Source organism: Sciurus carolinensis, chromosome 6 (assembly GCF_902686445.1).
Source record: "Sciurus carolinensis chromosome 6, mSciCar1.2, whole genome shotgun sequence".
Classification (NCBI taxonomy): domain Eukaryota; kingdom Metazoa; phylum Chordata; class Mammalia; order Rodentia; family Sciuridae; genus Sciurus; species Sciurus carolinensis.
In genome coordinates, this window is record NC_062218.1 from 28,442,127 (window position 1) to 28,457,738 (window position 15,612).

Sequence of the window (15,612 nt, forward strand, 5' to 3'; positions counted from 1 at the left end):
AAGACAAACTGAAGAAAATAAAATTTTAAAAGCTATGATATATTCCTAAGTGGGGAAGAAATATATTGCTTATGAATTTTAAAAACTTAATATTGTTAAGATGTTTAGTAACCCCAACTGACACATGCATTGAAATAAATCTCAGTTTAAGCCCCAGTAGACTTATTGTAGACATTAGTAATCTGATCCAAGATTTATATTGGAATGTAAAGGAGAATAACTGTACAAATTTGAAAAGAACAACAAAATTGGAAGACTTACACTACCAGCTTTTACTCCTTATTTACAGTACTAGGCTTATTTCGAGACAGTGTTATTGGCGTAAATATCAATAAATAGATTAACAAAACAGAATAAAGAATCCAGAAATTAACCCCACCTATATAGAGTGAACTGATTCTTGGAAAAGTGACCAAGGCAATGTCAAAAGGAATGAAACTCTTTTTAATCAATGGGGCTAGTGATATGAAATTAACCAACCAAACAACCTTGGCCCTTACCTCATAAACCACATACAGATTTATTCAAAATGAATCATTATAACTGAAGCTGCTCGGTGTTTGCCTGATCTGGAAAGGGGTGGAAAGGAGTGATGACCATGGGTACAAGGAGACTTTTGGGATTGTTAGATATGTTCATTGCTTTATCTTATGGTTTAGATATGAGGTGTCCCCAAAAGCTCACGTGAGAGACAAAATAAGAAAGTGAAATGATTGGGTCATGAAAACTTAACCTACTCGAGTGCATTAATCTGCCCATAGGGATTGACTGGATGGTAACTCTAGGGAGGCAGGGTGTGGCTGGAGGAGTGGGTCTTTGGGGGCATGCCTTTGGGGTATATATTTTGTTGCTGGTGAGTGGTGCTCTCTCTGCTTCCTGATTCCCATGTCCTGAGTGACTTTCTTCTTCCATACTCTTCTGCCATTTCTGTTCTGCCTCATCATGGGCCCAGAGCAATGAAGTTGGCCATCTCTGCACTGAGACTTCTAAAACCATGAGTACCAAATAAACTTTTCCTCCTCTAAAATTGTTCTTGTCAGGTCTTTTGATCACAGTGGCAAAAAAACTGAACAAAACATCTTGACTGTGGTAATGATTCCACAGGTGTATATACATATATCAAACTGTCCACTTTTAATATGTGGAGTTTATATGTCAATTTTACCTCAAGGAAGCTGTGAAGAAGCAAAGGAAATAATCAGGAATGTGAAGAGAGAGCCTACAGAATGGGAGAAAATCTTTGCCACCTGCACCTTAGATAGAACATTAATATCCAGGTTATATAAAGAACTCAAAAACTTAACACCAAAAAAACAAATAATCCAATCAATCGATGGACTAAGGAACTGAGCGGACACTTCACAGAAGAAGAAATACAATTGGTCAACGAATGTATGAAAAAGTATTCAACAGCTCTAGCAATTAGAGAAATGCAAATAAAAACAACACTGAGATTTCATCTTACTCCATTTAGAATGGCAATTATCAAGAATACAAACAAAAATAAATGTTGGTGAGGATGTGGGGAAAAAGATACACTCTCACATTGCTGGTGGAAATGCATATTGGTACAACGACTCTGGAAAGCAGTATGGAGATTCCTCAGAAAACTTAGAATGGAACCACCATTTGACCCAGTTATCCCACTCCTTGATTTATACCCAAAGGTCTTAAAATCAGCAAACTACAGTGACACAGCCCCATTAATGTTTATAGCAGCTCAACTTACAATATCTAAGCAATGGAACCAAATTAGGTGCCCTTCAACAGATGAATGGATAAAGAAAATGTGATATATATATGCAATCTTCTTTACTCAGCCATAAAAAAGATTAAAATCATGGCATTTGCTAGTAAATGGACGGAACTGGAGACACTATCAGGCTAAGTGATCTGGGATTGGCTAATCCCAAAAAACTAAAGGTCAAATATTTTCTCTGATATATGAGTGCTAATTCACAAGGAGGGGCAGGTAGGGGAGAATAGAAGTACTTTGGATTAGACAAAGGGGAATGAAGCAAAGGGAGGGGGATGGGAATAGGAAATTGAATGAATTGGATGAATTGGACATTACTATTCTATGTGCATATATGATTGTGTGACCAATGTAATTCAACATCATGTACTACCAAAAGAATGAGAAGTTATAATCCATATATGTACAATATGTCAAAATACATTCTACTCTCATGTATTATTAATTAGAACAAATAAAAAATACCTAAAAGAAAGCTGTGAAGAAATTGCAGTGGAATATTTTTGTGTCCTCTTGGTTGGATGTTACATTTTGGGTCCTTCCTCTTTTGCTGTAAATAAGCTAACTGCTTCTAGGTTTCCGATCTCTGTGCACTTTTAACCTCTATCTCACTTTTTCTGTCCCTTGACAAGGCTTAGCCAGTTCCCAAGACAAGGTCTCTTCACGAGACACTGGTTGCCAGAACTTTCCTCCCTGATCACTACGGTTCCCCTGCCTGCTTTCTTTCTGCTCCACCTCTGGCAGGCGGTGCTCAGAACCAACATCCAAAGCTATTCTCAGTATACAGCTCCCCAAGGTTGAGAGAATCCTGGGCTTCCACCTATCCAAGGGATGGCGCAAGCCTCCATCTTAGAAAAGATACCTCATATGAAGCAGATGTGAGGTAAGTGTTTAAGATTCCACCAGACAGCTTTTGGCAACTATGTTTTCCAACATGGGGATCCACAATTTGTGCAAAATTAGGACATTATTTCAGCTTGTAAAAATTAAGAACGTTATTATCTTAGCAAAACTATGACAAGGGGCGGGATGGGTCACTCTAAATAGGAAGAAGCCTGTCAGCGTGCGTTTTCAGGGTGTATTCCAGGAAGTAAACCCCTCAGTGGCCATCCCTCTAACAATGCATAGCCTGCTTGCTTTGTGCCAGCCATTCTGAGGCTTGGAGCTTACAAGGATAAGGCATTACCTTTGCCCTTGACAACTTTTTGGAATCTCAAAGGAGAAGGATATGCAGACCAGTTCCTTAGGAAAAATTATAGTTAAATAATTGAAACATGTTTCAGAATCATTCAATTATATTAAATAACTCTAATTAAATCTAATTTAAAGTATAATTAAAATCTACTACTAAATCTATTGGAACACTTTGTCTACTATGGTTAAACACATAATTAAATGTGAAAAATTACAGATATAATAAATTAGGATACTCATGTTTTAATTTCTACTTAGTAACTTTCCAAAGTTCCAAGTTTAAAACAACTCAGGTACAACTATAGATACCCAGACCAGGTGTCCCAAGTTAAGTTCTGCAGTCAAATTCAAGTGTAGACTAGGCAGTCAGTCACCCAGAGGCAGCTCTCAGAGTGAGGAACATCCGCCAGGCTTTCTGTGTTGTTGGGTGGTGATTTAAGACCTTCAGTGTTATAATGCTTTCTATTCACTGGACTATACTTTTATAGAAAGCAGAAAGAATGTCCTTACTCTCTTAAGTTATAATGTCCAGGCCTTAACTATCCAATAGATAGACTAAACAAGAGTAGGGAATAAGAAAAACATACTTGCTCAGAATGAGAAGAATTCAATATTTGATATTTCACATATTATCAAAGTAGCTATTTTGAGGTTGCGGAAAAACAATTCTGATAATTTTGGTACACATTTTGCATTTTAGTGTTGTTTTTATCTTTAATGACCTATGGAGAGTCCATAATGGGAGATAGGATATAAACAATAATCTTTTCAATGCTTATGGCCTACAAAGGTCTTAATTCAGCTGTAACAATGACCACTGTAGTGCCCATCCAATAGTAAATGCTTATTAAAAATGTGAGCAAAAATATGTTTACATGTGTGTATGTGGTAAATGTTATGATGAACAGATGAATTTTATTGGGTGAGTCATTATTAAATTTGTATGGTTTTATATTAAAACTCAGATAATAGATATTTTAATTTAATCCAGTTTCTTAGAAAAGTAACAAAATCTACATATAGATAACCAGGTCCCTAGTTCTTTATTAAGGCACCACAGACAACCCAAATTCCAACTACAAAACAATGTTATCAACTAGGACTCTCAATAATTGAAAGTAAATCACTTTTGAAAAGCAAAGAAATGGTGACATTTTCCAGTGGTTGAGGATTTAAAAAATCTTAGCAATAATAATAACAAATTTAAAAAAATTAACATCAATCTTATTTCTTGCATCCTTTTAAAATTAGTCCAAAATACAATAAAAATGAATATGAGTGCTTCCTAGTCATTTTATTAATTCCTAAGCAGATAAGAGACATACATTTATAACATTCACCATTTTGACAGATTTGAAGAGTCTATTCAGACAGGACCCAATTCTCCACTTTTAAAATGATTGTGTTGTCTTCTTTAACTGAATAGATTGAGTAGATCTTAGGTCTATCCTTGTTCATACACTACTGGTTTTCCTATTTTGTAGCAAAGATAACTGTTTAGAAAAATGCTTGTAGAATATCTCATGGAAAATCAGTGTTACAACACAGAACCTAAACCAGGTGTTTAATTTGTAGCCTCCTAGAACATTGTGTTTCAAATAGTTGGTTATGACACATTGGATCAAGAGATCAGTTTTATAGTCTGTTTTGCTGTACAGAAAAGATCAGTGTGTTATGTATGGTAAAGGAATTATTTTGTGAAATGATGAATTCAGCTGTTTATGTGTGTATTTCTTAAGTGGTTAGCAGTCCAAAAAAATCAAAAAGCACTGTACTAGTATTTCTTTCCAAGGTATGTATGAAAAGTATATATCTTAGTTCAGACTAGGGGTGACAAGCTAATATATAATGTGTACTTACTGGATACTGCTCATAAAAGGCAATGTCTTAAAGTACTCTGGAAGAGCTAATACAAAAGATCTGAGATATATTATGATCTTACTGCAGAGCTATCAATCTTTCATGATACTCAACATCTTGGTGAAAACTGAAATATTTGCCCATCAATCCCCAAACATGCAATATAAACCATAAATTGCATGACTAAATTTATGAATAACTGATTTAACTTTTCTATCTTCATCTAAACATTTGTTTCATGAAGCAAAGATACTGCCATATTCCATAAAAATTGCTTTTACATTCCAAACGATACTAGAGTTTCATGATTTTTTCTCTTAGATTTGCAAGAGGAATCTGTTCCAATTTTCCTGGGCTCATTTATAAAATGGAATGTGCTACTCATGAATGATAGAAAAAAATAATTTTATATTCGGAATTACTTCATCTTCCTGTCAATGACCTTGACTTTCAGGGAAATACTAAAGAATTGGAAAGAGACACGGGAGAATATCTTCAAGGGGAAAATTCCTTGGGTTTGAATCCTAAGCTCCCACCCATAATCTAAGGCAGAGCAAACACTCTTGGGTGCTCTGGATGCCCAATATCCATTCCACATGTAAGCAAGCTCCTGCATTCAATTAACTTTCAAAAAGTGTCAACAGATCCCTTTGCCAGGGTAGACATCAAGCAAAATTTGTCTTCTGCTTTCTCTTTCCTTCTCATGTTCTTATTCATTCTTGCTATCCTTTCTCCAACATTCAGTACCTCACTGGTCTCCTCATGGAAGCCACCCCATGGAAGGTCCTCCATCACCTGCTAGCCTTTACAATACCAGATCTCCTAGAAACCCTTTCCTTTTTTGTCAAAAGTGACTTGTATATCAATATCCTTAGATCTCAGTTTTCTGCTAAGGTGATAAGCAGTCATTGGTTTTCTGGACAAATAAAGTTTTAATTAATGTGCTTGCAAATGATCATAGGTCTGATCATTCCAAGCGTTCGACTCAAATGACTGGTGATGGTATCTACTACTGGTAATTATCCTCTAATTCTTCAACGAGGAGAGTTAGAAATGCCCCTATCATCAGAGCTGGTAGAAAATGTACCATTTTCATGGAGGATGGGAGGAGAATTGATGTTAGGATAGAAAGTGATTGAGCCCTGATAGTCTTTGGGACCTTATTCTCTCAGTTGATAGTTGGGCATCAGAAACTATCCAAGGGAAATTTTGATGTGGCTGAGTCATGAGGTTTGACGCCTGCTTCCCATTTTGTAAAGAGCCGATGGTGTCTCACCATAGGGTAGTTTTATATTGTTGTGACAAAATTCCTAAAAGAATCAACTTAAAGGAGGAAAGCATTAGGGTTAGGGTTTATTTTGGCTCATAGTTTCAGAAGTTTCAGTCATGGTCAGCTGGCTCTGATGCTTTTGGGCCTGTAGTGAAGCAGAAGATCATGGTGGGGAGTGCACGGTAGAGCAAAGCAGATCACTTTATGGTGGCAAGGAGGCAAAGAGACAGGAAGAATCCAGTGTCCCCATGTCCCCTTTAAAGACACTTACCCAATGACCTATCTTCCTCTACATGACCACAGCAGCATAAAGCTTCAATAGTACCATCAACCGAGGACCAAGCCTTCGATGCATGGACTTTAGGGAACATTTAAAATCCAAGTCATACCAGTTTTTGAAAAACATTATGACTCCCTTTTGGTTTTACTTTGTTTTAAAATTAATTTAGTTTCTCCACTGTCTAGTCTAACTTTCAGGAAGCTGAGGACTCCTCTAATGATGACTTTAACTCCAGGACTGCCCAGGGGCTGGCTGGAACTTTCTTAAAACTGAACTGCACTCTCAGATTCTTCCTACCCATTTCCCTTCCTTCCCGCTCTCCTTCACAGGGGCCAGAACTGCATCTCAGTTTGAAGGTTCTCCACACCTCTTCCAGCTGCCTCCCTTTCCCCCCTTGCAGGCATATATTCTTATGTTTACAGGTTAAATCCTATATAAATAAGGATCCTGACTGTTAGAGGACCTACACTAACACAAGGTCCCCATCTTGTACTTTATTTGCTTGTGACTCACACCACCACTGGGAAACAAGAGGCTTTAGCATTTATCATGCATACCAAAGCTATGACTAGAAGCCAGAAATTCTGATTCTTAAACTTTCCATTGTATCACATGATTTCTCCTGAAGGAACCTTTGCACTAAATGCAAAGTATCCTAGAAATATCTAGGATATAGGTATGCCTGTGAACTTTCCAGTGACAATTTCCAAGTAGTGATTCATCTTTCCAGACTAGTGGTTTTCAAAGGTTAGGCCACTGTCTCCTTTCTTCAAGTTAAATCCTTACTGACATCAAGAGACACCAGTATAAGTGGGACTGGAGCACATTTAGGCCATGGAGAACTGACGTCAGCTGTGGGCCTCCTGTCTCCTCATTCTCACTCAGTGCTGCTGAGGTGCCCTTTCCAAGAATCCCCGAGCTGTACTGAGCATGGTAAAAAAATTCCTGCACAGACCATTGACTTATAAATAGTATTCCACAGAGATGCATTCTTAATGGAATCTCATGAGGGGATTTCAAGCCATGAGGTTCTGGTTCCCAGGTTGCCTCAGAAGGTGCCACTTTGGTTTTATCTGTTAGTCTATGATTGCAATTCTTCATAAGATTTCTTGGAAGAAATTGTTTAGTAGTAAAATAGTTTTTTTTTTTTTTTTTTAAATTTTAAAGCCCTTGCTCCAGGTGATTGTTATAGAAAAGACTTCACACAGACTTCACACATCTATGGGTATCTGAAATGGAAGAACTAGAGGATAAGACCAGCCATTTGGTTTACCCTACTGTGATGGTATCAAACTGATAGTGAATTATCCAGTCCAACTCTTTTACGTCACATATTAATTCATCCAGGTGTTCAAAAATATATGTATTTGGTGTCTACCAAATGTGCTGAGCATTGGTTAGGTACTAAGGGGGTCACATTCTTTTGAAAAAAAGGAAATTCACAAATAAGTACTGAACAGTATGATTCAAGTGCAAGAAAGAAGGTACCTCTTACCCAGGCTCAGGTGGAGGGGCACCAGCAAGAGCTGATGTGGAAAAGATACCTTGAAATATTCAGGTATTTGATGCTGTTGTTTGTTCCACTTTGTGCTGGGCTCTGTTCCACATGCTCTGTTCTAAGAACTCCTTCGTGCCTCAGGCAGCTCTATGAGATACTCTTGTCATCCCCAGTTTAGAGCGGAAGAAACTGAGGCACAGAGAAGTTAAGGCCTGAGGTAACACATTTGTAGATGGCAGAGCCAGGTGTGCACCCCCCCCGTGGCCATCCTCTTCACTCCTGTGCCTCCTGCTACTTTGATGTCTTTAAAATTCCTCGTCTGAACATCAACAAACCAGGATGGAGTCTAGGTTTCTGAATCCCAGAGTACCGTTAAATTGGAACTCCCAAGACCCCAGAGTAAGTGTCTATTTTTCTTAGTGGTCTGTCAGAGGCCAATGACTCTCAAAGTAGCATCTTAAAAAAAGGTAGGACATCCACTAGAATAGCAACTTCGGGGTCCTTGTTTAGAAGTGCTTGGGGTAGGGGAATATTGCAAATATAAGACTGGACTTCCATTAGACAAAAATGTACTGTGAGCAAAAGCCAGGCAGTGTTTGGGGGAATAGTAAGTTTCCACCACATGCAAGGTATAATAATAATCAGGTTTTCAAAATACTCAGCCAGACTCTGGTTTCTCTAAGATAGAAATGCACAGACAGATAAAAGTCTGTGTTCAGGTTTTATTTTAATCTTTGCCTCCCTGCTTGTGGTCTTAAAGGCCTTAGTACTGACAGCAAATGATATTTCTACCTCCTTCTTCCCAAAGCAGGAATTTGCATTTTAATTTTGGAACACTTAGGGAAAAAAATCAAATGAAATGCTTTATTTACCTTTTTGAGACTTTTTTCTTCTTTCCAGGAATAAAGCCTATTGCTTACTGAGCTGCAGACTAAATGTCATTAGTCCCAAGGCAGAGCTTGTTACTGGAGCTACAGTGAATGAGTTTGTGCTTCACTCAGGAGGAACTCCAGCTTCAAGGGGGTCCAGATCGGAATATATTTGTATTAGAGTAAAATAGCTGGGCTTGCCTTGAACTGAACTTCAAATCAAGAATAAAACTTAATAAAAATCTGCTGCGAGCCCTGCTTTGATAAGGAAAGCTAAGTATATGCACCTTGTTATCTTCTATAGCAACCCTAAAAATGATGAGAACAGTTACTAGTATACCCATCCTAGTTGCTGTTCACCTGAATCCACAATGGACAAAGCAAAAGTGGTTGCTGCTCTTAGTTACACTGAGACAACAGGCATAAACTGGGAACTGAATCTGGCAAGCTAGCATGAACAAAAGACCTTATCATGGACGGATTCCCTTTTCTAGCAAAGAAACTGAATCAGCCTGCAGTCTGTAGGCAGAGTATAATGTCTGATTCAGGGCTCAATCAATAAAGCACCAGGAAGGGGAAGTTCCCCACATGGGATGACTTTGAACATAAAAACAGAACTGGAGGGGATGGTACAATCAACTAGTTCTAGTGGATGAAAAAGTAGAGAGGAATTGTGGTTATCATTTGGATCTGGAGAGTCCCCTGAAATCTCATGTGTTGAAGGCTGGTGTCCTGATAGGAGGTGGTGGAAACTAGGAGGTGGGGGCCTAGTGGAAGGTCACTAGGGGATGTCCTTGAGGGGGTTATTGGGACCACCACCCTCTTTCCCTATCTCTGTTTGCCTCCCAGTTGCCCCACTAATGTTCCTTGACATGTTCCTTGTCTTGGTGTTCTGTGTCACCACAGACATAAAACAGTGGAGCCAACTGTTAGGGCTTAGACCCCTGAAACTGCGAGCCAAAAGAAATCTCCCCTTTTAAGTAGTTTGTCAGCTATTTTGTCACACAGAAAACAGACTAACACGTACACCAAAGTTACGTAAACAACTCTTCTTTGATTCTTAGAGTATGTCCTTCCTTACCTTTTATTGGCATTAAACTATTATTTTTAATCACATGAAACAAATACTAGAGAATAGTAATATTTTTAATGCTCTTAACCTGGCAAATTTAAAAGTGGCATCTCTATGGAGATCCCAATAAGACATGATAGGTTAGGTCAGAGACTAAGACCCATAGCTCCAAGGTAACTGCAGAACATAAGCCACAGTTCCAGGGGACAAGGTTTGTTGTGAAGTTTTTTTTTTTTTTGTTCTTTTTCAGGAAAAAGAGGAAGATAATCATAATCATTGAAGCTTGACTGGGGATCCCAAGGGCTCAGAGGTGTGAGAAATTTGAAGGAACTGTCTTTAGTCTGCCCCAGTCCTTGGCTCCTGCAAGGCCCTCTGTCTTTCTCTACAGCCAGTCTGCTCCTTGCAGAAGCCCTGGCTCCCCAGAGGAGAGTCAGTGAGCATGGATAAGGATAATCTCATGAAAACTGGCAAGTCCAGTCATTTTATATTAGTTTTAGAAGAGAAGAAGTTGCTTCTGTGTGGGTTAGGGACTGAAATTACTCAGACTGATTTCATTCCTTCACTGTGCTTTGTGTACATGACTATCAACTCTGAAACCAGGAGAGAGGGGTAACTTAGAGGAATGCTCTGGCCACTGGCATAAACCTTGCCAAGAAAAGCCAACAAGAACTTGATTTTATGAATGTGGTATTCTTTTGCTAATCCCCCCGCACTAGATCACAGAAGAGTAAAGACAAATTTGCTCAGGAATATTATTTTCATACTTCAGGGCGAAGGTAGCTAAATAGCAAGCTTCTCTAAGTACACAGATGCTCAGCAAGCCCAGGCAAATTTCTGCTTCAGGAGAAAAAAAAAATTAAACAGTCTCTGCTCTTATAAATCCCCGTATCTATATTTTAACATGACAGCATTACCAAAAATTAGTAATTAGCCTGAAGTATCTGGTCAAAATCAAATAGACTTGAGTCAACCAGCTCCTAGGAATTCATTCAGTCTGTTTCAAATTTTATGATATTAAATTGCTTATGCAAAGTTGCACATAATAAAACAAAATAAAAGATGGCTTGAGGACATCTTGTCAGACTTTAATCATTGCAGATTAATTACGTTTTTCAGAAACAAAACACATTGTTTGAGATGTTTCCAAGCTTGGCAATACTTGCTTGGTGTGTCAAGAGGAAGATTGGTTTAGGCAGGTAAATGTTTTCAGATTACTTGTGGTTGAAGGGTTGCCAGGCTCCGTTCTCAGTAAATAGAAGTTCTGATTTGTGGGGCCAACATTGCCCTACTGGGAGGGAGGCACTGACAGATACCGTCAACAGGTAAGTTTGTGTAAAGATGCAGAAAGCCGTTAGGGGAATACCTCTGAGTGTTTACCTATGAAATTTTACTTGGCACTGGCAAGCTGCTAGTCAGCAACCATTTCTGGGCAGGATACTATGCATTTTTTGGATGGTATAGCTTGGATTTTCTCTTTCCTAGCAACTTGGTGGAAGGAGATGGGGTAGCATAGAGGAATTTAGAAAGCCACATCTCAGAGGCATATTTAAGTATCCATGACTGATAAGGTGTAAACCAACCACAGATTAATGGTATTTATAGAAGTAAATTCTTTAGAAATATGTTTCAAATATGGGCTGATTTCACCATTTCACAGAAAAAAAGTGTGGAGAGGTTACAGACAAGTTAAGAGAAAAGTACTGCTGCTATATAAAGTGCCTACGTAAACATGAACTTGTTACTTGAAGAGTTAGGACAGGAAGCAAATATAAACAAACTAGGGGAAGAGTTAGACTCACGTTATAAATAACAAGAAGTGGATGAAGACTCAAATTCCTCTCCAACTTTTTAGTAAGGGAACCAAGGACTTCAGACCTGGGAGGAGGGTATGCAGTGTGGAGGACAGCCGCCACAGCACAGCCCTTTTCCAGAAATGTCTTTCTTGTCCAATACAGGTACAGATCCAAGGCCACGGATTTCATAGAAATTCCATGATTAGTATCTCTAGAGAAATACAAGTGCAAGTTCTTGAGCTCAGGGGTTCTTAACTTTTAGACTGTGTGGCCTAGGAACTTGAACAGCAAGAATTCACCACATCTTTTTCACAACTTCAAACTGAAATTTAATTTTTCCTTACAATGTAGGCAATGAAACCAGGATAGAATTAGCAACACTTGTCATTTTTCACTAATAGAAATAAAAAACATTTTCATATCATATTTTTATATCATAGTAGGTACAGGTATCTGGAACCGTCTTTTATGCTTACCATGCATCACAGCAGGTATCAGTCCTGTTCTTAGATCTTTTATTTAACAGATTAATGACAACACATATTATTATATTGCATGTCTATTTTTAAAATGTTTTGATAACTGAATTTAAATAGTTATTGCCTATGTGATTTTGATGGTTTGATAGCTGCATTTCAATAGAATTTATTTTCCTTGTGATCTTATATCTTTTATGCAGCTATACTTCATTGGATTGCCCAAGGCTTCCAGGACACACATTAAAAATTCCTGTCTGTGGGAAATCAGAAGGCCTGGATTTGCCCCTATGTTAAGCGCTTCTTATTAAGCGAACAAATCTTGATTCTTTAGAATGATTTTAGATTTGTAGAAAACTTTGTCAAGATACCCAGTACCCAGTTCTACCTATCAATAATATCTGATATTAGTATGGTATATTTAGTATAATTAATGAACCAATACTGATATATTATTGTTAACTAAAGTTCATGCTTGATTCCGATTTCCTTAGTTTTGCCCTAATGTCTTCTTTTGTTTCTGTTTTAGGAGATCATCCAGGATACCACATTATATTTAGTCACCATGTCTCATCAGCCTTCTCTTGGGTGTGAGCTGACCTTTATTATAATCTATTATTTAAAGTTTATTCTTATTTTCCAATTCTAGTTTCTATTTATGCTATGCCATCAAACTGACATATATGAAGTCTATTCCTTTTTAAATATTTTTTTAGTTGTAGACACAATACCTTTATTTTTCTTTAATTTATTTTTATGTGGTGCATAGGATCAAACCCAGTGCCTCATGCATGCTAGGTGAGCCCTCTACCACTGAGTCACAGCCCCAGCCCTATGAAGTCTCTTTGAGTTATGAGTTCCAGTCCTCCAGTTTTCAGTATCTTTTTTTTTTTTTTCTTTTTGCCAGATGTGGTCTTTTGTACCAGGTCCAAGTAGGTGGCCGGTAGACCCCTATCACAAATACTTTGCCCTCGTATACATGGTAGAGGCTCAGGATGGGTATAACTCCATGCTGTCATTCACTCTTATATTCATCCCTTGGTTTGGAGCAACTCTTTATGTTAAATGCATTGACTTAGAAACAGTAGCCAATGGGTGAAAATTCTTTAAAAAAGGAAGTTTTATGATAAGAATCACTCAGTTTAAATCCACATTGAGGAAAGTTTACACTGGGCAATTAGCAATGCTACCACCATCAGATATCTGACCGCCCATGTGAACCTTATTTCTTGTAGAATCAGCTTACTTCAATATCCTTTGAAGTAAATTGTATTTGATAGATTAAAGAGATAGTAAGTGCTAAGACTTATTTTATGCTATTATATCTGAATGGCAGAGACAATTTAGAGAACTTTTGGGGACTAGGTGTCACTCATCAGAGTCCTCGCCCCCCCACCCTGCAAAGGAAAGACTTAGTAGCTCCAACATTTTACACTCGCTCTATCTTTGGTTCAGGACAGTTATGGAAATAATATTTATAATTGTGAATTATAAGTATGAAAATTATCTGATAAATTTTCTTATTAAGGCTATCTATCATCTTATTCATACATTATTCCATGCATGCAACATGAGGATATAGCAATTTCACCTTTGTAAACCACAAGCGATGAGCAAAGTCAAGCTGCTAGCTAGTAGAGTGAGGTGAAGCCTAAGTTGACAGATAAGTTAGAAAATTATTTATAATACTAAGTGGGCCAGTCATCTGTTTATTTTCTCTCAGATCAATTCCTCACTCTTTTCTGGCTCTGCTTAGTATTACAGAGAACCGCATTGCCCAGGATCCCTTGTAAATTGGCTTCCTGCTAAATTCAACAGTGGGAGTTATGATGGAGCTTAGAGGGAGGGAGGTAAGAAGGCGAAGTTGGTATATCCCTACTCCTTCCTGTACACACACACACCTACACACACATACACACACACACACACACACACACGGGTGGAGGGAGGGGGTTGGTGGTGGGGGACCCTACTGTTTCTCTGACAGGAGCTCCTGCCAAGTAACCTCTTTCTTCATGTCCAGCACCTGCAGAGCAGACCCTTCCCACACCAAGGGAAAACTACCAGCTGCCTCTGCCTGCTGGGCTGCTGGTGGGTTCTCGTAACACTGACTCTTTCCTTTCTTACCTCAAGTTCTAGAAAAAGTTGAGCAGACTTTTTTTGTGTTGCTAATTATCTCTGGGTTGGTTGTCTCATCTCTCATCACCTTCCTAAATTCCATGTTTAAAATATCTAGAACAATATACTATGTCTCAGCTGTTCATCAAGGAAAGTGTACTGAGCATACAGGATAGGACCCCCAGTTTGGGAAAAGTGCCCAGTAACTGGGAGCTACAGTCTCTATTTCTGGCTATCACTGTTCTACATCAGACTGCACCTGTTTTGAGTGCACAAAAGATTGAAATCTACCATCTCACTATGGAGCAGTTTCTCAGCAATCTTCCACCTGAGTTTGGAGCTTCATGAGAAAGGTTTCTGGTGCCTGGTTCTTGTTTGTCAATGAGCCCAACTACCAGCCCCTGTATTCGTTTCAGAACATGCTTTCTCCAGCTGCAAGTGGGACAGCGTCAGTCCAGTGGTCTATACCTTTCCCCTTCCTTCTCTATTTTTCTCTGTCTGCAAAGTCTAGAGTAGTGGGAGGAAGAAGTAAAAGAATGAAATGGCTTAGATAGTCTCTCGCTCATCCCATTAGGCCTTAATGGAAAGAGAACCTGAATTAGGAGATTAAGGTTCTGTTCAAATCCATCAAGTATCCATCACATTTGGTATCTGGGAAGAGCATCGTTTGGTGAAGCCAACTCTAAGACTGTGTGTACTTGAAAGGTCACAGGAGAGGGAAGAAGAATGACTTCTCCTGTAAGACAGAGGTGTGGGTTTACCTTGGCTGTGTGCTGGGGTGGGGAGGTGGGTGCACACAATGTACACTAAACTCCAGGGGAAACGACGGGCAAAATTTATACGAATTGTATCTAATCATTTCCCTTATTTGTAGAACAGTTAAATTCCTCTCTCCCTTTATGGCCCATCCCCAGGACGCCAAGCCTGGTCTAAGTGTTAAGGGGATAGAGGGAGCAGATGGTAGGGAAGATAAATTTACTTTTGTGAAGGGTATAAAGTCTGTCTAGATTTTTTTTCCCACACGTTGAACAAAACTGCCTTTCCTCCATTGTACTGCTTTGCTCCTTCGTTGAAGATCACTTGGTTTATTTAGGTAAGTCTCTTTCTGGCTCTGCTGTTCTGTTCTGTTTCTCTAATGTCTCTTCTTTCACCAATGTCACACTGTTTGGGTTGCCGTAGCTTTTTAATAAGTCCTTTAACTTGGCCTCTTTTGATATTTTGTTGGCTATTCTGTGACTTTTACCTATTGCTGAAAACTTTAGAAGAAGTTTGTTGATATCCACAAAGTAACTTTCTGGAATTTTGACTGGGATTGCTTTGAATATGAATTTGAATGTGAAATTGGAAGAACTGACATCTTGAAAATACCGAGTCTATCTGTGAATATGAAATATTTCTTTATTTATTTCTTTAATTTCTTTCATTA